We start from the raw sequence: 25578 nt of genomic DNA, 5'->3' as shown, positions 1-25578 counted from the left end.
CCGGGCCACAGAGGTCGCGGTCAGTGCTGCGATCTCTCCTCGCAGGACGCTTAGGTGCTGGCGTGCTGCGACTACACAGCTGCACAACTAGCATTTTGCAAACATTGGTGGGTTTCAGGTCGGATACATTGGTGACTAGCAAATCGCAGCTACCTTCTGCAACTTAATGGGGGCAGTGATGGCACACCACATCATCCTGTGGCGAAGACTTCTGTCCCTACACCTCGGGGCAGGAGGCCGTACAGACACACGGTTTACCATGCGCATTACTCTTACCTTGATATGTCCAAGGAGCAGTAAATCAGAAGGCTGCAGTTCGGCAAGGAGGTGGTCACCGAGCTCTGCCACCTCCTCCAGGCATACCTCGAAGCCGACATCGGCACCAGGACCTCGCTGTCAGTGGCAGTGAAAGTGACAGTTGCCTCAACTTCTATGCTACCAGCTCCTACCGATCTCCTGTAGGTGATATGCAACATCTCGCAGTGTGCAGTACATTGCTGCATTCGCCAGGTGACTGATGCTCTCTACAGCCGACGAATGAACTACACAAAGTTCAGCATGTCCAGGAAGAGCCAGGATGAGTGCTCCCATGGCTTCGCCAGGATTGTGGGCTTCCCCATGGTTCACGGGGCCATTGATTGTACGCATGTGGCACTGAGGGCCCCGCCTCACAATGGAGAGGTGTTTTGGAATCGAAAGGGCTACCATTCCCTCAGTGTTCAGCTGGTCTGCGATCACAGGCAGATGATCTTCGCTGTCAATGCCCGCTATCCTGGCAGCTGCCACGATGCCTTTATCCTGTGGGAGAGCAGTGTGCCACGACTGTTCCAGTCAGCGCATGAAGGTCGTGGCTGGTTCATCGGCGACAAAGGATATGGTCTCGCCACCTGGCTGATGACACCCCTCCGCAATCCCACCACTCCTGCTGAGCAGTGCTACCACAGCAGCCATGTTGCAACCAGGACCATTATAGAGCAAACTATTGGGGTTCGAAGCAGCGTTTCCGCTGCCTTGACCACTCTGGAGGGGCATTTCAGTACTCACCTGAGAGAGACTCCATGTTCACCGTTGTGTGCTGCATGCTGCACAACCTGGCCATCATGAGGGGCCAGCCATTATCACAAGGGATGGCAGCTCCACCTCAGGAGGATGATGACGATGAGGAGGAAGACGAGGAGCTTCAAGGAGGAGGCAGCCTGACACTGTTGAGGCTGCAAGGGCTGCTCGTCAGAGACTCATTGCCCAGCGATTGCAGTGAATGATGCAAGATGTGTCGAATGGCCAGCCTATTCACCCTGCGATCTGCTGACCACATCGTGCACCACCCTCCAAGCCTCCGTGTATATAAATGGCAAGAAAAGAATGTGAGAAATGTAAATCATTTTTATTGACAACAACAACCAAGTATGCTGTAAACAAGCACAAAAGGACATTATCATCCACAGCAAAGAATTATTGAAACCAGACCCCTTGAAACATTCTCACCCACATTCACATGCAACTATTTACATGTGTTCATATTCGAGCAACGCCACCATCTCTGGCCACTATCACACAATTCTTTAGTGGCTCATCCAAGTGTAACACTTACATTAGTTCATATTCGAGCAAGGTCACCATCTCTGGCCACTAGCGCACACATCTTTAGCGGGTCTTTCTGAGTGCTTTCCCAACCCTTCCCTTCTCCCCCTCCCACGCCTACTGCTCTTCCTCAATGTGGTCTCAGGGCCTGCAGCAAGGCTGGTAGAAGGTCGCTCTGTTGGCGCTGCTGCCACAGCTGATGGCCTAGCAGGATGTTCCCCACCAGCTTGGGTTCTGGAAGGCCCGGCTGCGGACTGCATCACCTCAGCATGGGCGTCAGCACTCTGTGGTGGATGGGTTGCAGAAAGCGGCAGGGGCAAGAGCGGAATGATGTCGTACTGAGAGAGGACATCATGTTCCAACAGGCCCGACATGCTGCTACTCCTCTGGGGCAGAGCCTCAGCATCTGGAGCAATCTGGGTCAGCAACATTAGGTCCCCATTGGACTGATGGGGCCCCAGACATGATGACAGCGATCAGTGCCTGCGTGGCATCAACTTGACTCTGCATGAGCACAGACTGTGTCTGCAGCAGACCACAGAGCTGATTGATGCCACTACGTACTGATGACATGACAGTCTGCAGGCCTGCCATAGCGTCGGCCTAGTGTTCAATGGCTACTGCCACTTCAGCCATAGCCCATGCCACCATTTTTGGGACCCCATGGTCACTTGTCACATCCAACATCCGTTGGTATCTACCAAGGATGGGCTCCATGGGCTGCTGAGAGGCATGTGCAACAGTTGCGGAGGACTCCCCCATCCTCACAGTTAGTGCAGCGAGACTCTCGGGCACCCTTGCCAATGCACCCAGCAGATCGCTGTGCTTCCGCAATAACTGCCTTGCGATATCCTCTAATTCAGGCTCATCGTCAGAGTGCTGCTGAGCATCACTCAGGCGTGCACTCACCCTCCGGGGAGCTGGCCCCCTGGTTTCCTCTCCCCCATCGTGTTGCTGCAGGCCACTGGGTCCCAGAGCATCACCCACCTTCATCTCCCCAACATGCCTTCCGACAAAAAGCTGCTGGTCCAGCTCTGTGAGGTTGCTGGATCCTCCGTCATGTCCAGAGAGGAGTCCTCCATCTCCTCCTCCTCTTCACCATCACCCACAGTGGCAGGCTGAGGTGCAGGCCCCTGGCTGTCTGAGTCATCATCGGAAAGCACCAAGCCAGGGGAGAGGGCCAGGACTGGGAAAGGAGTTTGGAAATGCCAGTCTCATGGAAAGTGGTGAAGGATTGTGGTGTCAGGCCTAAGTGGCCTGCTAGATGCTGCAAAGGAACTCAACATACCGTCACTGACCCGAGGGGCTCGGCATCACCCACCGCCGCCGCACCCACTTGTGCGCCCATCAGGGCCGAGACGTATTCCTCCACAGTAGTTAGGGGTTGCAACTCAGAGTCTTCTCCTCCGGTCTGCATCCGCTCTCTTCTATTATGTGCAAGATTAAAGAGAATGTCAGAGTTAGTGCCCTTCTATCCATCTGTCCAAAGTGCCTGACAGAGTTCAGAACATGTTAGTGTATGAGAGTCTTTAAAGGTCGATGTAACTTCCATTAGCTGAGAGTATTTGTGAAAATGCTTGAATGAGGGGGCGAGGACCTAACAGTTACTGTGAGGATAGTGTCTTCCAGACACATATGAAGACTGAGGAGGTAACAAGATGAGGGGTGGGTCTCCACGATGGAGTAGGAAGGTTAACAGCACATGCAGGCCCTTGGAGTGGGTGAGGCTGAAAATGCGCACCTTGCATCTGGCCTCACCCATGTATAACATGGGGTCAGACACATTCACATTGCGGAGAGACTGCACATTGAGCTCAGAGCATGGCATCTCAGGATAATGTAAAATTTACTCACCCTCAGCAACCGAGTCATGTCGTTCCACTTCTTGCGACATTGGGTCACTGTCCTGGGCACCGTGTCACTCGCTGACACTATTTCAGTGACTTCTCACTAGAGCCTTCGAAATGTCTGGGGCTGTGGTCTCCTTCCAGCCTCCGTTCTGAGTATTTCTCGACACCTCTCTGGGGCATCAAGCAGCGCATCGCCGGCGGCATCAGAAAGCGGTGAGCACGCTAGCGAGCTGCTGCTGCATCTGCCATCTTCACCCTGTGAGTGAGTGCGTAGGAAGGGAAGATACGCACGAGGCTGTGCCATGCCCAATCACCACCTCCACTAAATCCAGGTGGCGGCGGCATGTCTGTGGCGCAGTTACAAATGATGATTGCCGCCTCACTTGCCACCACACTTACCGCCATTTACCGCCTCCAGAGCAGCGTGCAATGCCTGATTTAATGCTGCAATCCCCTCTCCAGGCGGCAAAACTGAATTTCGCGGTTGGTGGCGGCAACTGCCGCCTGGCGGTAAAATCTCCATTCGGACGGTGACACCGCCTCAAAAACGACGGGACCGAATTTCGACTCCATAGAGTATGGATGCACTTTAAACGCTGGCTCTGTTGCCAGGAATTTCCTTAGGGGTTCTCTCGATCGGCTGTCGTGACTTCAGCAGAAGATCAGCGGATCTTCTTCCGAAGTTAACGCGGTCAATCGAATAACCCCCCGAGGACATACCTGTGAAAATGAGACTGTGGACTCAACCTTCCAAAGAAAGCCTTTTTGAAACTTGTGTTTTCTTAGCCTTATTCCCCAAATCTTCCATACCTTGGATATTAAAAGTACAATCGTTTATACTTTGATTACAAAAAGCTATAGGTTAGAAATTCCGTATTGCCCCAGTTGGGGCGTTAACTTTTGAAAAGTTGTAAGTTTAGCACCAGGCGCTAATCAATCTCCACGCCTGCGAAATTGAGTCTCTGCGCTGAAAATGCCGGGGAGTGCTAAATCAGGTGCTAATGGTGTAGGTGAGTGGCGTTAGACTCCAATTGGTAACGAATATGAAGTGTTGTGTAATCGGGAGTGAGCATTGGTGAAGACGCCTTCTAGTCATTAAAGGGGAGGGTCACTGGAGTCTGCACACTAGCCCCCAATGATTCGGGGAGTGCTGAACGGTGATATGTTGTGGGTTGAAATGCTTTTGACAGCCCGCAACACTTCAGGAACTAAGCAGCATTTATCTGGCTGCAGATAAATCATGCGCTCTCTGGCATGTATAAATCACCTTTGGAATGGGAGTACTGGGGTGCATCCCTTTAAGTAGCGCCCCGTCAACCGCCAGCCGGCTTGTTCACGTCTCCACTCCCTGTCGCTGTCGGCGTGAGGCAGTAAGGCGGGGGGATCTACTGACGATTGCAGATCGGGCGCTCAGTGAGCGTTGCACACTTGCCGACGGCATGATCTGCATGGCGAAAGGTGTCGAAGGGCTAACTGTTATACCCGGTGCTACAGGACCGCCGAATGTGACATGTGGCGCGAGATTCACCCCACCACGGTGCTACTGCCTGAGTACCCCGTTAGTGCCCCCTCCCCCACCTCAGGTGCTAACATGAGGTGCAAAGCAGCCGAATCTCTCCCCCCAAGAGCCTCACTTCTCACCAATTTGTTAGGTGGACCAATCAAGTTACTGTATGTTACTTCTTGTAACATGGGTTCAATTTTATGTGTAATTCACTATTAACAAACATGTTAGGAACTAGTTATAGGCGAATTTCAACTCGTTGATGAAGGTCAAGCTATTGGGAAGTTATTTAACACACTCTATCGCTCAATAAATAGGATCATTTCAGCCACGACTTATCCTCTTCAGGAGTACTCCCAAGTATTACTTATCTCTTCAGATAACTTAGCCTATTCATTAAAGTGACTGTGGCAATCTGGTCTAGAAACATTTGTTAATTCTAAGAGTCTTTCTTCTCATGGGTGCTGTCAGAATTTCTCTAGATTTACCAGAGTTCAATAGTGTAATTTAAAACATTCGTATTTTTGGATTTATCAGTAGGTGCTTGTTAACTATTGACTGTTGAGTGGAAAGTTCTATAACTCCCTTCCTGTAAATGAAACTACCATTAAGTTAAATGTTTATATTGGTTGCAGATCTTCCACTGCATTGCTCAAAGTAGGTCAGAGGTCGCGCAGTTGTAAGCCCAGAGTCAACTTTAACCTACCTGCCCAGCTGATATTGGGTAGCTGGGCAGTTAAAAACGAGGTGGTTACTTATCCACTCGGAATTCAAATATTTTCTGAACTTGCTGATGTTAACCTGCAGGGTTCTGCAGGGGAATGAGTCGGATGCCTAAAGCAGGTGGAAGGACCCTGATTTGCATTTAAACTGGAGCCTGAGCAGGGAACTTTTTCTTCTCTGGAACGTAGACTTCTGCTGGTGCATTGTTACATGCCCTCTGATACCTTGTACATGTAACCATTCTTTATGTGTGAACCTAGACAGTGAATATAAGTGGGATACACACCAGAGATGCACACATCTCATTTTCTCATAAGGGTTACCAGATAGCTACCAGGAGCAAGATTTTTCCTCTGCCTAGTATGGGGGATATAAGGACAATTACGGACCTGACCACCATCTCACCTCGATCAACTAACTCCACGCAGACCACAGTCAAACATGGAACCTACCAGGTCTGAATGGTTCAGATTCATACTGGACTGTGCATTTACCAATTGAACCATTGAGGTAGCTTTTCTATTGCTATGTTCTGTTAGTATTTGAACTGGATGCTTGTTGTGGCGATGTACTTACATGATAGTGACAGTGTTGACGTGCAGGGAAAACCAGCTCTCTTGCATTTGCTGCACTGAGTTTAGTCTGATACTATGGGATTTATTAACTGACTCTGAGTATCTCAAAAGGTTTGCTGTATCTGTTAAATTGTTTTCACTGTTGGAGGATTGTCTGTCTCTTCTGGAATTTGTAATTCATCTGTTCCCTGTGGTCCTTGTTGCTGGAGAGCTACTGTTTCTGGGAATAATATTTATTCCAGCTTTTCCAGATCACAGTTAGTTTAATTTTGGAAATATGTCAGAATATTTTCAGTTTCAACATTAAATACTGAAGTAATATCCCTTTTGATCATTTCTGTTTCTGATTAAATCTATTATTTTTCATGTTGTATTCTGTGACCATGTTTTCCAATTGTGAAGGCTTAAGGTCTGTAAAATTCATGGCACATGTTACAGTTCTCCTACTGGTTAAGGGCAAGAATGCAAGGGGCCAAAATTCAATGCAGCCAGAAAGTTGGTGGTGTTGAGGCCTTTTTTCCCCGATTAGTGCCGCAAAGTTTGCGAAGGTCATTGGATCCAAATTCAGCTTTTTGACCACAAAAAAGTTTTTCAGTCTTATTAGCCCTTCAAACCTGAAAGTTTGCAGTGTTAATTGGGGTGTTATTCCCACAGGAAATTCACCCTTAGGGTGATGTAGCAGCTGCCATTGTAGCGCAGGCGCGAGGGAACGACCGTATCGGTGCTGCTTTGGAGAGGATGGTTACGGTGCTGCAAAAGTTGATGGATCGTCTAAGTGAATATCTGGTGGCTTTCAGACTGTCGCTGCTCTCACGCAGTCTCAGCTGGATGCCCCCCGAGACCTCAGTGTTGCTTTCATGGCTGGGTCCACCACGGGCCACTGGGGAACTTCCGGTGTGGTATCACAGCACCAACCTTAGCTCCCTCAGATTGGTGGTGGTGGTATTGAGCCGCCCCTGGTGAGTTATTCAGGCTCCTCGGGCCAGGATACAGATGAGGCGCTCCCTCTGGCTCGCAGCATTCCTGGCCCCAGACCTGTCACTCCGCCAGTGCTTCTACGCATGGCCTCGCCCGAGCCAAGTCAGACTGAACCCTCCCGGGAAGGTGTTGACCAGTCTCCAGCCAGTCCTTCCAGGCCCAAAGCTGCTCGAGGGCATCCTAGAAGGACATCTGCAGCTTCCACACAGGGAACACAGCAGCCTTCCCAGACCCATGAGGCAGCCATAGGGGAGACACGGGGGCGAAGTCGCAGGTTAGGCAGGCCCTCGAAGTCGAGGATGACTTGCTTCCACTCTAAAGGTGAGTTCTCGGGTGGCTGAGCAGTCCAATGCAGGACCTAGAGTCTCTGTCACAGGTGGGACAGACAGTGGCTGAAGGAAAGGGTGGGTGCTGAGCTTGGGTTGCTGCATGCTCCTTCCGCTGTCTGCGCTTGGTTTCTGCTTGTTCTCGTTGACGAGACTCGAGGTGCTCGGCGCCCTCCCAGGTGCCGGTGGGGCTGTTGCACTTTATCAAGGAGACTTTGAGGGTATCCTTGAAGCATTTCCTCTGCCCATCTGGGGCTCGCTTGCCATTTCGGGGCTCCGAGAAGAGCACTTGCTTTGGGAGTCTTGTCAGGCATGCGGACGATGTGACCCGCCTTGCGAAGCTGATTGAGCGTGGTCGGTGCTTCGATGCTGGAGATGTTGGTCTGACCGAGAACACTGACGATAGTGTATCTGTCCTCCCAATGGATTTGGATGATCTTGCGGAGGCAGTGTTGGTGATACTTTTCCTGTGCTTTGAGGTATTTGCTGGAAAAAATCTACGCCTCTGAGCCATATAGGAGGGCGGGTATCACTACTGCCCTGTAGACCATAAGCTTGGTGCCAGATTTGAGGTCCTGGTCTTCAAACACTCTCTTCCTGTGCTGGCACACTGAAGACCGAATTGGACCTTGTCATCGATGTCTGCCCTTGCTGACAGTAGGCTCCCGAGGTATGGAAAATGGGCCACGTTGTTCAAGACCTCGTCGTGGATTTTGATAACCGGGGGGCAGTGCTGTGTGGCGGGGTCAAGTTGATGGAGGACCTTTGTCTTACGGATGTTTAGTGTAAGGCCTTCGTACGCCTCAGTGAAGATTGCTTGGAGTTTGGCCTCCGAGTGTGCGCAGACGCAAGTGTCGTCTGCGTACTGTAGTTCGATGAAAGAGAATGGGACGAACTTGGATCTAGCCTGGAGGCAGCGGAGGTGGAACAGATTCCCATTTGTTACTGCTCGGAATTCTGAGCTGGGGTGACGTTTCCAGTCTGAGCCCCTGGATAGAGATTTCAGTTTTCTCTCTGTGAATCTCAGGATCTCTATTTCTCTATCTTTAGTTTTTTTTCCCCTTTTCTCTTTCTCTATTTCTCTCTCTCCCAATCAAATTTTCTCATTCTGTTTCTCATTCCTTTTCCTCACTTCTATCTCTTTCTCCTTTCTCTTTTGCTCCCTTCCCCCTCTCTCTCCCTCTTTCTCACCCTCTCTCTTTCTCTTTCCCTCTCCCGCTCTTTCTCTCTCCCTTCCTCCCTCTCTCTCTCTCTCTCTCTCTCTCTCTCTCTCTCTCTCTCACCTTCTCTCTTTCCCTCTCTCTCTCTCTCTCTCTCTCTCTCTCTCTCCCTCTCTCTCTCACCTTCTCTCTTTCCCTCTCCCTCTTTCTCGCTCTCCTTCCCTCTTTCCCCCTCCCCTTGAGTGCGGATTCTGTGCTGAACACCTCCGATCCATTTAAGAGGCTCCTGGATTTGTTGCTGTGCAATACGGAGCTAGCTCCGAGATCTCGCCCCGTCCGGAGCTCGCTGATCTCCCCCAGATGATCTCTTACTGGACTTCTCTGTGAGACCGACTCAGCTGCTATTACTTTGAGGGCTCGAGGAGCTTCTGACCCATTCTTGGGTTTGGATCTTACCTTCTTGTCTCCCACGGCTCTGAGATCTCTGCCATTTTGCACCGGCCCTAAAAGCTGGCGGCTGTTTCAGGCTGAAAATGTGTCTGGGGGCGGCTTTGAGCTCACAGTGTTCAGCGGTGCGCACTTTTAGCACGTTACTACCATCACTAGCCCCACACCGCCTCGAGAGTCAGCGGTGGCCCACAATGCCAATGGACCTCCCGGCCGAATCTATGTCGGGGCGGCCAGTTCAGCCCAAAGCTGCAGCCATTCGATTTTGACGAATGGCCGCTGCAAACGGGCAGTAACGGTCTTTCCCAGGACCGTGAATTTCGGGCCCTGCACGCCATTGTTTATAGTTATTGTTGTGTATGGAGAAAGAGTCAGACTGAACACTGTGAGCTCAAAGTAAAGTGTAACCTTAGTCTTTTATTGCAGGTCTCCAGAGTGCCTCTCCAACCTATGAAGCCTCCTTAAATACTTGTGCTCCCAAGAGATTAAGGGATCCACATATATAACCACACTCTCCCCCGCGCCCCCCTCCCGGCCACCAAAAGTCAATAGTGTAACTATTTACAATGTGAATCGATTTGGGGCCCTTCTTGCCCTGGTTGATCGTCTTGGTGTGAAAGTTGGTGTTGTTGAATCATTTGTTCAGCACTCGCCGGGCTGCTGTGCAGTTGGCCTTGCTGGGCTGCCTGGTGTGTTGGGCCCTGCAGGGCTGCTGTGGATGATGGGTTCTGCTTTGTGGTCAACCATGGTGCCGGTTGCCACTGGTGTATATGTTGGGGGATCAAAAAAGGTAGGGTCCAAGATGGGTTGCTCAGGATAGTCCGTGAATCTGAGTTTGATTTGATCCAAGTGTTTGCGGTGAATGAGTCCATTTGAAACACCCTACTCCCCTCTTTGTCCATGACAGTGCCGGGAAGCCACTTGGGACCTTGTCCATAATTTAATAGAAATACAGGATCATTGATTCCAATCTCGAGTGACACATTTGCGCTATCATGGTATGCACTTTGTTGAAGCTGCCTGCTCTCTACCTGTTCATGTAGATCAGGGTGAACTAAGGAGAGCCTTGTCTTAAGTGCTCTTTTCATGAGCAGTTCAGCAGGTGGGATCCCAGTGAATGAGTGGGGTCTCGTGCGGTAGCTAAGCAGGACTCGGGATAGGCGAGTCTGCAGTGAGCCTTCAGTTACCCTCATCAAGCCTTGCTTGATGGTTTGTGTTGTGTATCTGTAAAGCATGCACTCTCCTGTTCCGCCACCAGGGAGCTCATCCCCTGAAGTCCCAAGGGATCCCAGGATCCCTTGGGAGCACTGTATATAAGCCGGCCCCTAAGGCTTGTTCCTCACTCTGGAGTGTCTTATTAAGACTGAGGGCACTGTTACTTTAACCTCCCTGTGTGCAGCCTCATCTGTGTTAGGAACACAATAGTTTGCACTGCTCTCTCTGCCTGACCATTAGACGCTGGTTTAAATGGGGCAGATGTGAAATGTTTGATCCCATTACGGGTCATGAATTCTTTGAACTCCGCACTGGTAAAACATGGCATGAGGACAAACTAGTGCTGGATGGTGTCCAGGTAGTCTGGTGGCGGTGTGGTGCCCAGTGCTGGCAGTGGGAACCCGGTTGGCTCAAGTTGCCTGCTCTCGGGGCTTTTACCGTTGCTTCTAGCATCGGGCAGGTTCACAGATACCTGTGACCTCCCTGTTCTCTCCTTGTGCCCCAGATTGTTGCTGCGGCCTCTGAGGAGCAGTCGTCTAGCAGTGCACAGGGAACTGCTGACTCGCTTGCCTGGGCGTTATTTGGTTTGGGATCCTGGCCGGTCCCAGTCCCATTTGGGAGAACCGTTGTGGGTGATCTTTCATTCTTGGGTGTAGCCTTGGTGGCGATGGGGTCTGGGGGCTGTGCCTTAAAGCAGTTTGCGCTTTCAGGCTTGTGGCGGTTGGTGCCATCGGGTGTCTGCGAGGTGGAGCCGATCAGGGGTAGGGTATCGATACCGGTGCCGTTGCCCTCCTGAGATCGCTTGCTCTGCAGCTTGTATGTATTAGCTGCTCGTAACCACACTCCATGGTGCATCACTCAGGTCCCAGGGACGCAGGCTACAGCATTGGGTAGCTTGCTGGACCCATGTGCTCCTGATGGGTGTTTGCCCACTGCATTGACTGTATGCAGTTGAAATCCTACATCGCACAACGTTTCATTACTTATTGTAAATAACCTGTAGCTGTAATCGCGTGACTTTTCCTTTCTTATTGCATATACAAAACTCTGATCATCAATGACACATTTTACAACTAACTCACAGTTGCTGTTCCATTGATTGAGAGTGTGGAACTGTCCCTTTACGTGTGGTGAGTTGTGGGCCTCCTTAAAGAGAGCCTTGCTCTCTTTACCCCAATCCTCTTCTTCGCTTGGTGCCACGTGTTGCTCCATCAGCGCTGCACCTCGTGATCCGGCCGCCACCATCTTTTTCTTCAGCGCCTCACCTCGTGGTTTGGGCGCCATCTTTCTTCCATCCATGATGTCGACTGCTGTGATCCTCTTCTCCCCAGGTTCTACCACCGAAGCTGGGAAGTCGCTTCTGGATCCGATTTTCTTCCTCCAGCGTCCTGCCACTGGAGCTTGGAAGGTGCATTTGGGTCGCCTCAGCTGGATCATCTCCACGCAGTCGTGCTGAGCAGTCTGTGCCTCAGGTGCTGTGCTGGTCTGCTCTCTGGTGCCGGATCCAACCTCAGGTGGGGGCTTGCTTTGCCTCTGAGTGTGAGGGATGTCGATCGCTGGAGGCATGAAGTCTTCCCAGCTCCAATGGATCTTCTCCGTCTACCTTCTTCCGAGTAGCATTGGTCCATCACCTGCAACAATCCACAGGTAACTTGTGCACCATGCCATCATGGAGTACCTTTACATCAGCACTATCAACGACTGGGATAAGTTCATTGGTGCAGGTGCGCAGCTTTGCCTGAACCGGGACCAACTTGGGTCATTCAGCCTGATTGTCCCATAGCCTCTCAAAGGCTTCTTGATTCATTACTGACTGGCTCGCCCCTGTGTCCACTTCCATGAAGACTGGAACACCATTTATCTCGACTTCCATCCTCAACGGAGAACAGTCGGTGGTGCAGGTAAACATGCTATATACCTCATCGTGGAGTTGAGCTGCCTCTCTGACTATCGCTTCATAATCCGTGCTGGATTCATGGCAATCTGCAGACTCTTCATCGACACGGTGAGTCATATTTCTTTTATACATTCACTGGAGGTGGCCCTTTGTGCTGCAGCCTTTACACACATAGTCTTTAAAACGGCACTGGTGAGCACTGTGATTCCCTCCGCAATGCCAGCATGGAGCTACTCAATTAGCCACCCTCGGCGGACTCTGAGTTAAGGGACTCGGGGGGCCTGTTCTCTCTCCCCTGAGAAGATTCACGTTCTACAGTCCAGCCTCTAAAAGACGCCATTATGTGCACAGTACTTGCCGGGTTTGAGTCCTGAGGATGAGTCATCCGCCTAGAGCCGCAGGTCGAGGTCATGAATGCTTGGCTCGCGAGATGGCCTTCTGCAGTGTGACTGTGGTATCCGCAGATAGTAGCTTATGAAAAAGGCCCTCATGGCCGATTCCGATGACAAATATATCCCACAGCGCTTTGGTGAGGTGGTCACCGAAATCTTATGGTGCCGCCAGCCTCCTGAGGTCTGCAGCATATTTCGCGATCTCCTGGCCTTCGGTGTGTATAAAACCAGTGTCTGGCTGTGAGGATGCTCTCCTTGGGCTTGAGTTGTTCTTGGATCAACGTTACAAGCTCCTCGTACGTTTTGGTCATTGTCTTCGCTGGTGCCAGCACGTCCCTGACGAGGCCATAGGCGGTGGGCCCACAACTGGTTAGCAGGATAGCCCTGCCCTTATCGGCCAGTGTGGCCGGATTGTCGCCTGCCAGTTCGTTTGCTGTGCTGAAATGGTTGAGCCTCTCCACAAAGGCTTCCCAATCATCACCATCAGCGAACTGCTGCAACATACCAAAGTTAGCCATTTTCGCGTGAAGGTTCGTAATCTCGTCGCCAATTGTTATGTGTTCAGATGCTCTAATAATGACTCCACAAGACAAAGTGTTGTGCTTGAACTGTAGTGACCTTAATCCATTTAATGTAACTCCAGAGTGAGAATCACACATGGTGGCCTGCCTTTTATACTAGGCCTGGCCCATCTGTACAGGTAACCTACAAGTCTCCCACTGCAGTGCCCTCTGGTGGCGCACTTTGTAATAGTACAAGCAGTAACCATGTAGGATACATGACAGTTAGGGCTGATCATAGTGGGCTTCTGAGGACCAATATGAGAATTTTTTCAAGGGCACCGATGCTGAATGGAATAGATGGCAGGTGAGGTTGAGATGACAGAAACGATCTGTCAGTGGAAAGAGAGGTTGTTCCAATGAGGTGACACTGGATAGAGAGATTGCTCCAAACACTTGCAAGTTGCATAAAGCTCAATCTGTCTTCCAAATGCAATAACCAACAGCTTCTAACCTTGGAAAGTGAACACCTATGGAATGGAAGCTTTTATGGACCATTTGCAGTTTTCAAGCTAAGAAATCATCCCCTGCTGACACATACCCGACCTCCTTACCTGACGTGATCCCCGAGTAGTGGGGAAGCCATTGGTGAACACCTAAAAGCTGAAGCTGAGCTTAAAAAAGTTTTTTAGTGCCTGTTAATAAGCTCTTAATAATCTAAATTTCCTCCCCACTGCTTGGTGTTGGGTCTGTTCAGCGCTGACAGACCCAACACCTCGAAGGCAGGTTGACAGCGATCCTCCGATCCCATCATCCGGCTCAACTAAAGTGGAAAAGTGTTCCCTTCCCTAGTACTGATATCACTCTTCTTAAATTGGCAATGTCTTCATCAAAAAGCAAACTATTTTTAAGTTGTTTGCAAATGTATAATACAAATTATGTAAATTGTGTATAAGCATAGCTAGTGCGTAATATTATTGCGACAATAGGTGCATTTTTGTTTTTGTCTTAAAGTTTTAAAAAAACTAGAATTGTGTATTCTAAACACAACTCAAAATTGGAGATGAGGTAGCTGAAATGCCGCTGGAGCCAGCTTCGGGTAGGCCTTGCATGGACTGGAACTTCCACCCGCCTCTGTTCCCTGAACTCGTGACGCTAGTCAATTTTCCCAAGAGTAGGGACATTTAAATATTTTCGATGAGCACTAGGCCCGTCTCAAGTGTTGGGATTGAGGAGGGGGAGGAAAATCACTGTGGCACCTTGCCTAAGCATAACTGGGCCTGCAATCCCGGCCCAACAATTTTGAAGTCCCTCAAGATTTTTTTGTAATGGATTTGATTGCTCTGCGATCAATCGCTTTGTTGAAACCAGCCGTTAAAATTTAAATCCTTCTCCCAGTCCCTTAGCAATGCTAAACACTAGCGGTGAAGGGACATCGGGCCCAAAATTGGTCGATATACTGCCTCCTGCGCCTGCGTACCGCCCCAAAATGCGATTTGGTCAAAAAACACCTACGTACTGCCAACATACCGCTCGGTGGAATATTCATCATTGACATACCCCTGAGCGGTATGCACACTGTCCGCCATGCAGGACCGCACGCATACCACCCAAAAAGTCTGATTTTCATCGCATACCACTGACATACCACCGGAGCTGCATACCGTCCTGGAAAAGGTTTTACGCAATCTCAAGTGGGTGGGAATGGGCGAAGTGCATGGATCCGCCATTTTGGAAATCGGGAAATGTCAGCTAAAGCAGCACCTCTGTATTTCTGAGGTGAACAGTGATTTTACAGTGCAATTTAGGATGGAAAAGGTATTTTTATTGTTGCTGAGTAAATTATTAAGATAGAAGGCATTTTAGTTATATTTTTTTCATCGAAAAATATTGTGGAGAGTTAAAAAGAATGGGGCCTGTACTATCTCAGCCTGTATTGCAGACAACCTGTCTAATGGAAGAACCAGATGTGAGAAAGTTTATTGAGCAGAGTTATAAGGGTAATGGAGGAGGTCGCAGACTGATGAGGAGGGGGAGGCTATAACCTGATAACTGTTACCCCAAAAGCTTGACGGTGCTTAAATTAAATTCAAATGTTTATGTAAAAATCTAAAAAATATACAACAACTTTAAAATGTTGTAAAACTTATAACTATAAAACAACTCTAACAACTTTAATAACAACTTGAACAAAACTTTTCATCTTTAATAAACATTTACAAATCATACTTAAATTATTCAATGCACAAGACCCTTTACTGGCCTCGACCACGACCTCGTCCCCATCCTCGACCGCATGCTACACCATCCTTGGGACTATCCTCCCCCTTTTTTACTCCCGCCCTTCCCTTTTGAAAAATTTACTGGAATTCTTTGAGGATGTAATGAACAGGGTGGATAAAGTGGTGTATTTGGAATTTCAGAAGGCATTTGACAAGCTGCCACATAAAAGGTTACTGCACAAGATAAAAGTTCACGGGGTTGGGGGTAATATATTAGCATGGATAGAGGATTGGCTAACTAACAGAGAACAGAGAGTCGGGATAAATGGTTCCTTCTCTGGTTGGCAATCAGTAACTAGTGGGGTGCCGCAGGGATCAGTGCTGGGACTCCAACTATTTACAGTCTATATTAATGACTTGCAAGAAGGGACTGAGTGTAACGTAGCCAAGTTTGCTGACAACACAAAGATGGGAGGAAAAGCAATGTGTGAGGAGGGCAAAAAAAAAACCTGCAAAAGGACATAGACAGGCTAAGTGAGTGGGCAAAAATTTGGCAGATGGGGTATAATGTTGGAAAGTGTGAGGTCATGCACTTTGGCAGAAAAAAATTGAAGAGCAAGTTATTATTTAAATGGAAAAAAATTGCAAAGTGCTGCAGTACAGCGGGACCTGGGGTTCCTGGTGCATGAAATACAAAAGGTTAGTATACAGGTACAGCAAGTGATCAGGAAGGCCAATGGTATCTTGGCCTTTATTGCAAAGGGGATAGAGTATAAAAACAGGGAGGTCTTGCTACAGTTATACAGGGTATTGGTGAGGCCACACCTGGAATACTGCGTGCAGTTTTGATTTCCATATTTACGAAAGGATATACTTGCTTTGGAGGCAGCTCAGAGAAGGTTCACGAGGTTGATTCTGGAGATGAAGGGTTTGACTTATGAGGAAAGGTTGAGTAGGTTGGGCCTCTACTCATTACAATTCAGAAGAATGAGAGGTGATCTTATCGAAACGTATAAGATTATGAGGGGGCTTGACAAGGTGGATGCAGAGAGGATGTTTCCACTGATGGGGGAGACTAGAACTAGGGGGCATGATCTTAGAATAAGGGGCCGCCCAGTTAAAACTGAGATGAGAAGGAATTTCTTCTCTCAGAGGGTTGTAAATCTGTGTAATTTGCTGCCTCAGACAGCTGTGGAAGCTGGAACATTGAATAAATTTAAGACCGAGATAGACAGTTTCTTAACCGATAAGGGAATAAGGGGTTATGGGTAGCGGGCATGGAAGTGGACCTGAGTCCATGATCGGATCAACCTTTATCATATTAAATGGCGGAGTAGGCTCGAAGGGCCATATGGCCTACTCCTGCTCCTATTTCTTATGTTCTTTCCCAGTGCCCCTGAACCTGGACCTCCCCGTGCTGGTACCAAGACGGCATGCAGCATTGCACCCAGAGTGCTGTTGCTATCGTTGGGGATCTGACATTGCAGGCGCAATAAATGGAGCCTCAGGAGAAGCTCGCGATGTGGAAGGCGCGGCTTCAGGGCTGGAAGATGATGTCAGCTCCCCACCCTCAGTTGCTGTCGACCTGACTACTATGGCACGGTGGGGTTCCGCGCCATGTCCCGATCCCGTCGATTGCCGCATGGCTTCGATGGCGTCGGCGGTCCACTCCATCGCGGTGATCATACGCGACATATCCTCCGACTGCCGCTCTGATAGAGCCGCGGTGTTTGTGGCTGTCGTAGTCATGGCCTTGAGCAACTCTTGACCTGTGTCGACGCTGGCCTGTGACAGATGCACCATGTCCTGGTACACGCCTACAGCAACCGACCTTCCCTGCACCAACCTCCGTTGCTGCGGCAAAGGCGCTGCAACACTGGGGGTGCCTTACTGCGCACGGCTTGGTCCCACAGAATCAGAGGAGCCATGGGGGATTCCTCTGAATACAGACTCCATCACACTACTCCCTCTACAGATGTAGCTCATCCATTCCTTACACTGAGTCCATCACTCAAACTTCTCTTTTTTTCCCTCCTTGCAGGAGAAGAGAACCCACAACAACAGGGAGAACAGAGAACCAGAGGTCCTCCAATATTCACAAATCTGACTCCAGCAGAGGCCTTAGAAATCTCTGGAGTTGCAGAGCTGCTGTCGGTGGGAGACAGAGAGGGGGGACCTTCCAGAAACCTGGTGACAGAATGAAATCTCGTACAGCTACATGGCATACGGCAGTCACTCATGGAGACATGCTGTCAGCAGCTAGCAAAATGTCATTATGTGCATAATGGTAATATTACACGTTCTTATCATAACACTTCTAATTCATCTCTTTACTCTCCTGTAGGTCCATCAAGTGCCCCCACCCCCCCCCCCCCCGCACCCACATTCCAGCCGGAGGAGGAAGACGACTCCTGAGAGGAAGCTCCAGTTTCTGAGGTTGCATTATCAGCAGACCCAAGCACACCCAGCACCATCGCAGATACACGCACCTCGGTGGGTCCTGTGAGTGATAGCGTAGTGTTGTCACCTGGTGTCTCACACATCACAAGTGAGCAAGAGCAGATGGTGGAGACAGGGACAACAGTGGAGAGTTCTCACCGGAGGGCGCAGGACCCTCCCAGTCTTGCTGAGCTGCATGCAATTGCTGAACCTCTGGGTGCCATCGAGAAAGAAGGTGATCTTGGAAAAGCAGCAACGATTGCGTGAGGCTCTGGCAGCTTTTGCAGCTGCAATGTGTACAGCTATACAGAGAATGGAGGAGTCCATCTCCAACATGAGCACCACCATCTCGCAGGCGATGGCGACAACGTGCTGTTCCATGGAAAGGATGGCGACCTGCATGGAGAAGCTAATGTGCCATACGAGAACGAGAACATACTTGCTGTGAACAGCAGATTGCAAGAGACTCATTGACCTCATCTCGAGGAGGGATACTAATGTAGGCTTGGGCATTCATCACCCCAATGATGTGCAGCAATGTGCTCTCCAGCTCTTTGCTAGCAGGGGTGTGCAGATGGCCCATGAGAGGGATGATGGTGAGAGGGGACATGGAAGTTGGGGCTCTGCTCTGTGCTCCCACTTCTCCCCCATTTCCTCCCCCTCAGTCAGAGCCCCACATACAACCATGATTACCGAATCTGCCCCTGCACAGCTGCAGGAGGAGCAATCTTTGGTGGGGCCCTCAAGGGCTTCAAAACTCACAGGACGTCCGCCAAAAGTGTCGCAACAAGGAAGTGAGCAGCCTGGCTCATCCTCTGCTGAAGCCACAGGGGTTGCACCTTATAGAAGCACTCGGGGGGGGGGGGGGGGAAAGACACAGTCCTAGATGCACAAGGATATGCACATGGGTGTATGAAAAAATGTCAATGTTAAGTTTCATTTATATTTATAGCACACATAAATGTATTTATTTGCACAAATTTCCCATCTTGTCCATTTTTTCCTGCTACCTGGGAAATGGCTTTGTCACTTGGAGTGAATGGTGAGAGATTACTTAACCTCAAGCAATTTGGGTGACAGGAATGGCTTGTTAATTGTAGAACTGCTTTGTAGTGTTGTTGGCGGGTGGAAGTTAGTACAGCATCTGGCAACCATATGGGTGCACTGGTGAAAGTTAAGTAAATCTGGCCATTATGAGGCCATCCATGGTCTCCCGGCAGCATTATGCACTGCTGCTGGTGTCATCACCCCCTCCGGTTCCTCCTCCTCCTGCTCGTGTACCACCTGTTCCTCATTCTCCTCATGTTCCACCTGTCCCTCCTCTTCCTCCACCAAAGTGGCTCTGCACTCTGCGTCCTGCTCCTCCTGTAGCTCCAAGCCTCGCTGTTGTGCAGTACGCAACAAATGACGACAATTCTGGAGACCCTGGCTGGTGCATACTGAAGGGCTGTTCCAGATCTATCAAGGCATCTGGAACATCGTCATCATGCCGATTGCTTGCTCTATGACACATCTGGTGGGCATGTGGCGATCATTATAACGTTGCTCGGCCTCATTGCTTGGCCTCCTCAAGGGTGTCATCAGCCACATCTTCAGTGGATAGCCCTTGTCTCCAAGCAACCAGCCGGTACATCTGTTTGGCATTGCGAAGAACTGAGGGAGAGTGGAGTGGCACAGCATGAAAGAGTCATGGCAGCTGCCAGGGAATTTGGCACACACATGCATGATGATCTTACTATGGTTGCATATCAGCTGCACATTGAGGGAGTGGAATCTTGTGGTTCACAAACCCTCCTGGGTGATGATGGAGTGCCCTGATGGCCATGTGTGCAGTCGATAATACCCTGCACCCATGGGAAGCCAGCCAGAGCGGCAAAGCCCAGCACACACTCAGTAACACTGGCTTCATCAGTGGCAAATTTGACCTAATTTGCTGACTTGCAAACATGGCAATGGTGACCTGTGTGACGCATCGGTGGGTGGCCGATTGTGAGATGCCATGAATGTCTGCTGCAGATCCCTGGAAGGAGCCTGTGGCGAAGAGGTTGAGGGTGGTGGTGACTTTGACAACCTGGTAGGGCATGTCCAACCTGGGCAGCAGGTCTTGTTCCAGCAAGCTACAAATGTCTGCGACGACCTGGCGCGATAGCCTGAATCTCCTGCAGCACTGCTGCTGAGTCATATCCAGGAAGCTCATCCTCTACCTGTATACCCTGTGTTGGGGGTATCGCCTCAGGCATGGTGCAGCCCTGCGCTGATCCTTTCTCTCCAGTGGAGCATCAGGTCATTGAGGAGAATGCTAGTGCTGATGCTGTTGGTGCTGGGGCTCATTTTGGTCCGATTGAGGGCCAAGGTGAGACAGCATAAGTGGCACCCATGCTGATCTGATAGATGGCAGGTAAAGTGGAAATCAGAGGCCCAATCTCTCAGTGTTCTGATAGTGACTGGAAATGTGGTGAGAGTGGCTTTCGAGCTTGCAGAAATCATATGCAAACTCATGAAATCAAAATCTCTGCACAAAATGGTGTAAGCAAGAATCCTTCCATTCGGCAAGGAAGCAGGTGTAAGGTCTGAGTATTTATGTGTTTGTCCCAGCTCTCACTTAATGGCCACTGAGCTCCTGCCTCCCTTCACAGGCGAGGTTTCCGAGGTGCGTGAATCCCATGCGCAACAAGTTAAAGCCAAAACCTGATGTTCAAAAGGCAGTTAAGGGTCTCTCGATGAGCAGTTAAGTACCTCTATGATGTTGTCTGGCCCTCCCGAGTGGGTCCCAGGCACACCTCGAAACGCGCCCGAGTTAAAGGCGGATGAGCTGCCCCACCCCCATGCCTGTACATTCGGCAATGGGAAAATTCCGGACGATGTCTTTAAGCAGTAGATATACAGAGGAATAAACAATATTGCTGCATTTTCCCCAAGTAGACAGGTAACATTGTTGATCCTTTTCGAACCCGACTCTGCAACTTGTTCAGAATAGCATATCGGCCAATTATCATGAACACTGTCATTGCTGATTCATATTGTGAACAAGATCACAGAAAGGAAGTACTTCCTTCAAAACAATAGATGTCAACAAGTTTTCCATCATGTCCTATTGTCTCACTTCCTATCGCAAGACTGTCTTGGCTATCTCATTTCATAATGTTTCACAAAATTAAGTGAAGACACGAATCAGACATCCTGCAGTGTTAGCAAACAACTAAACATTGGATGACGCCTGTTTCTGTGCACATACAGATGCTGAACTCCAGGACATAGTCAACGTATTTACTGAGGCGTACGAAAGTATGGGCCTTACGCTAAACATCCGTAAGACAAAAGGTCCTCCACCAGCCTGACCTCGCCGCACAGCCCTGTCCCCCAGTCATCAAGATCCACGGCGCGGCCCTGGATAACGAGGACCATTTCCCATACCTCGGGAGCCTCTTATCAACAAGAGCAGACATTGACGACAAGATTCAACACCCCCTCCAGTGTAGCCTTCGGCCGCCTGAGGAAAAGAGTGTTTAAAGACCAGGCCCTCAAATCTACCACCAAGCTCATGGTCTACAGGGCTGAAGTAATACCCGCCCTCCTGTATGGCTCAGAGACATGGACCATGTACAGTAGACACCAAGTCGCTGGAGAAATGTCTCCAACGATGCCTCCACAAGATCCTACAAATCCCCTGGGAGGACAGAGACACCAATATTAGCATCCTTGACCAGGCCAACATCCCCAGCATTGAAGCACTGACCACACTTGATCAGTTCCACTGGGCAGTCCACATCGTTCACATGCCAGACACGAGACTCCCAAAGCAAGCGCTCTACTTGGAACTCCTTCACGGCAAACGAGCCAAAGGTGGGCAGAGAACACGTTACAAGAACACCCTCAAAGCCTCCTTGAAAAAATGCAACAACCCCACTGACACCTGGGAGTCCCTGGCCAAAGACCGTCCTAAGTGGAGAAAGTGCATCCGAGAGGGCACTGAGCACCTCGAGTCTCATCGCCGAGAGCATGCAGAAATCAAGCGCAGGCAGCGGAAAGAGCGTGCGGAAAACCTGTCCCACCCTCCCCTTCCCTCAGCGACTATCTGTCCTACCTGTGACAGGGATTATGGCTCTCTTAATGGACTGTTCAGCCACCTAAGAACTCATGTTAAGAGTGGATGCAAGTCTTCCTCAATTCTGAGGGACTGCCTATGATGAAGAAGCAACAGTATCAATTAAGTTGCACACTGACACATTAAACGATAAAGCAAAAACAAAATACTGCGATGCTAGAAATCTAAAATAAAAGCAGAAAATGCTGGAAGTACTCAGAAGGTCAGGGAGCATCTGTAGAGAGAGAAACAGAATTGATGGCATAGAAATCCTGGCCTCCCCAGGTTCGTACGGACCCGGGAAGGCATCGCAAAAGATGTTTTTCAGCGCCCACCGGATGTCCTGAAAACTCTTGCGCCTGATAAAAGCAGGCACATAGCCTACTTTTACAGGCGTAAGAGCTTTAAAACATACAAAAACATAGTAAAATAAAATTTTTAAAACACATTTTATTGTTAAAAACCCTGCCCACTACAGTAAGTTTATTTTAAACCCTAATTAAAAAACTTTAAAAATAATCAGAAAAATATATATTTTTTCTAAGACTTTTTTTTAACTTTAATTTCAATTAATTTTAATTATGTGAGGTGTGTTTTTTATTTTTATTGTGTTTAGTGTGTTTTTTTTTCATTAATAGCAATGAGAACTCAGATACGGAGTTCCCATTGTTATTCATGGGAAAGCCGTGGAATACTTTACCTGATTGGTTGAGCAGTCACACGTGACTGCACCTTCTGCATGGGAACCTGGAGGACGGGAGCGCGCTTCGCAGCGTGGGAAGAGACGTTCTCCCCGACGGAATCTGAGGCGCCTCCGGGATTACCAAGTAAATTCATAAAAATTCTCCGGTCGGAGGTGTTCGTTCGAAAGAAGCCTCCAACTGGAATTTCAGGGCCAACAGTCGATCGACTCTGCATCAGTTCCTATGGACTGGAGGGGAGCTAATCTAACACCACTTTTTAAAAAAGGAGGGAGAGAGAAAACGGGTAATTATAGACCGGTTAGCCTGACATTGGTAATGTGGAAAATGTTGGAATCAATTATTAAAGATGAAATAGCAGCGCATTTGGAAAGCAGTGACAGGATCGGTCCAAGTCAGCATGGATTTATGAAAGGGAATTTTTTGAGGATGTAACTAGTAGAGTGGACAAGGGAGAACCAGTGGATGTGGTGTATTTGGACTTTCTAAAGGCTTTTGACAAGGTCCCACACAAGAGATTGGTGTGCAAAATCAAAGCACATGGTATTGGGGGTAATGTACTGACGTGGATAGAGAACTGGTTCGCAGACAGGAAGCAGAGAGTCGGGATAAACGGGTCCTTTTCAGAATGGCACGCAGTGACTAGTAGGGTGCTGCAGGGCTCAGTGCTGGGACCCCAGCTATTTACAACATACATTAATGATTTAGATGAAGGAATTGAGTGTAATATCTCCAAGTTTTCAGATGACGTTAAGCTGGGTGGCAGTGTGAGCTGTGAGGAGGACGCTAAAAGGCTGTAGGGTGACTTGGACAGGTGAGGTGAGTGGGCAAATGCATGGCAGATGCAGTATAATGTGGATAAATGTGAGGTTATCCAATTTGGTGGCAAAAACACGAAGGCAGAATATTATCTGAATGGCGGCAGATTAGGAAAAGGGGGGGAGGTGCAACGAGACCTGGATGTCATTGTTCATCAGTCATTGAAAGTTGGCATGCAGGTACAGCAGGCGGTGAAAAAGGCAAATTGCGTGTTGGCCTTCATAGCTAGGGGATTTGAGTATAGGAGCAGGGAGGTCTTGCTGCAGTTGTACAGGGCCTTGCTGAGGCCTCATCTGGAATATTGTATTCAGTTTTGGTCTCCTAATCTGAGGAAGGACATTCTTGCTATTGAGGGAGTGCAACGAAGGTTCACCAGACTGATTCCCGGGATGGCTGGACTGACATATAAGGAGAGACTGGATCAACTGGGCCTTTATACACTGGAGTTTAGAAGGATGAGAGGGGATCTCATAGAAACATATAAAATTCTGACAGGGCTGGACAGGTTAGATGCGGGAAGAATGTTCCCGATGTTGGGGAAGTCCAGAACCAGGGGACACAGTCTTAGGATAAGGGGTAGGCCATTTAGGACTTAGATGAGGAGGAACTTCTTCACTCAGAGTTGTTAACCTGTGGAATTCCCTACCACAGAGAGTTGTTGATGCCAGTTCATTGGATATATTCAAGAGGGAGTTAGATATGGCCCTTACGGCTAAAGGGATCAAGGGGTATGGAGAGAAAGCAGGAAAGGGGTACTGAGGGAATGATCAGCCATGATCTTATTGAATGGTGGTGCAGGTTCGAGGGGCCGAATGGCTTACTCCTGCACCTATTTTCTATGTTTCAGTTCAATGACCTTTCATCAGAACTGGAAAAAGTTAGAGATGGAACAAGTTTTAAGCAAGTACAGGGACAAGGAAAGGGGGGGTGGGGGGTGGCGGAGCGGAGGAAAGATCAAAAGGGAAGGTCTGTGATAGGGTGGAAGGCAGGAAAGATTAAATGACATCATCATCATCATAGGCGGTCCCTCGAATGAGGATGACTTGCTGCCACATGAGTTCCCAGATGTTTCAATGAACGACCCGATATTCCAGTTCTGAACTCTAATTGAGGGGGTGGAAGATGCCTGTGCGTGGATGGTTTTAACGTGTGGTGACCGTTCCACATCAGCCATCACACGGACTTGACAGCTAGGCCTTTATCCAGTGGCAAGGGTTAACCAGGACGACTGGATACCTGCTCTGCTGCATGGACCTAGTGCGCACACATGTCGCAGTGTGGCTGGCCCGTGCTGCCCCTGGGCCCTGGGCTCTTCTGGGCCCCATACCCTCATCTGTCGCACCTCCGCCACGATCGCTCGCCGCTCCTCTGCCACAAACCAGTGCAGCAATACTGAAGCACTTTAAGTGGATGTGGACATCAAAATTCGGAAAGCTTAAATTTTTTAAAATGTACTATATTCTGAGGAGATTCTCGATTAGAATGTGGAAAACAGTACTCTACGAGAGGTATTTTAAAAAATCACATATATTGGTATTTTAAAAATAAAATTTTGGACCAATTTCAAGAATGTTTGACCAGGGAAGAATAAGGGAGGGACTGCTATTATGTGTGGAGTACAGAATGATTGTAATGAATGCTATTGGTATGCGTGGTGTTTCTTTACATGGATTCAAAAAGCAGAGATCATGCACAACTAATAAAGCAAATATACATAACCAATATAGCACATATATAAGTGAGTCCAACAGACAGACAGTTAGACACATTTGTGAATATAAAGAGGGACGAGGCGAGAAGATGGATTTGAGTTCAACCTAAAAGCCATATATATCCTTTTCCTGTTCCTAAAATGTTTTATTTTTAAATCCACATTCACTTGTACATTCCCATATGTGACCTCTCAAACCATGCCCTCTAGATCTCTCAAAATACTTTCTATGTTTTTTCTGCTTGTATTAAACTTGACTGGTCTATAGATTTCAGGTATGTCTCCAGAGTTTTTTTTAAATGCCTTCTGCTTTTGATATTCTAATTGAGAATCTTGCCAGAATATAGTAATTAAATGACAAAAGGGATGATGGTGCAAGGCAAAAGGGGGTGGTAATGGGACAAGTTAAGAAACAAAAGATGAATCTAGAGGAGCTGAAAATGACAAAAGCAGA

Source organism: Pristiophorus japonicus, chromosome 11, assembly GCF_044704955.1.
Source record: "Pristiophorus japonicus isolate sPriJap1 chromosome 11, sPriJap1.hap1, whole genome shotgun sequence".
NCBI classification, from domain to species: Eukaryota; Metazoa; Chordata; class Chondrichthyes; family Pristiophoridae; genus Pristiophorus; species Pristiophorus japonicus.
Note: the sequence above shows the minus strand (reverse complement) of the source record.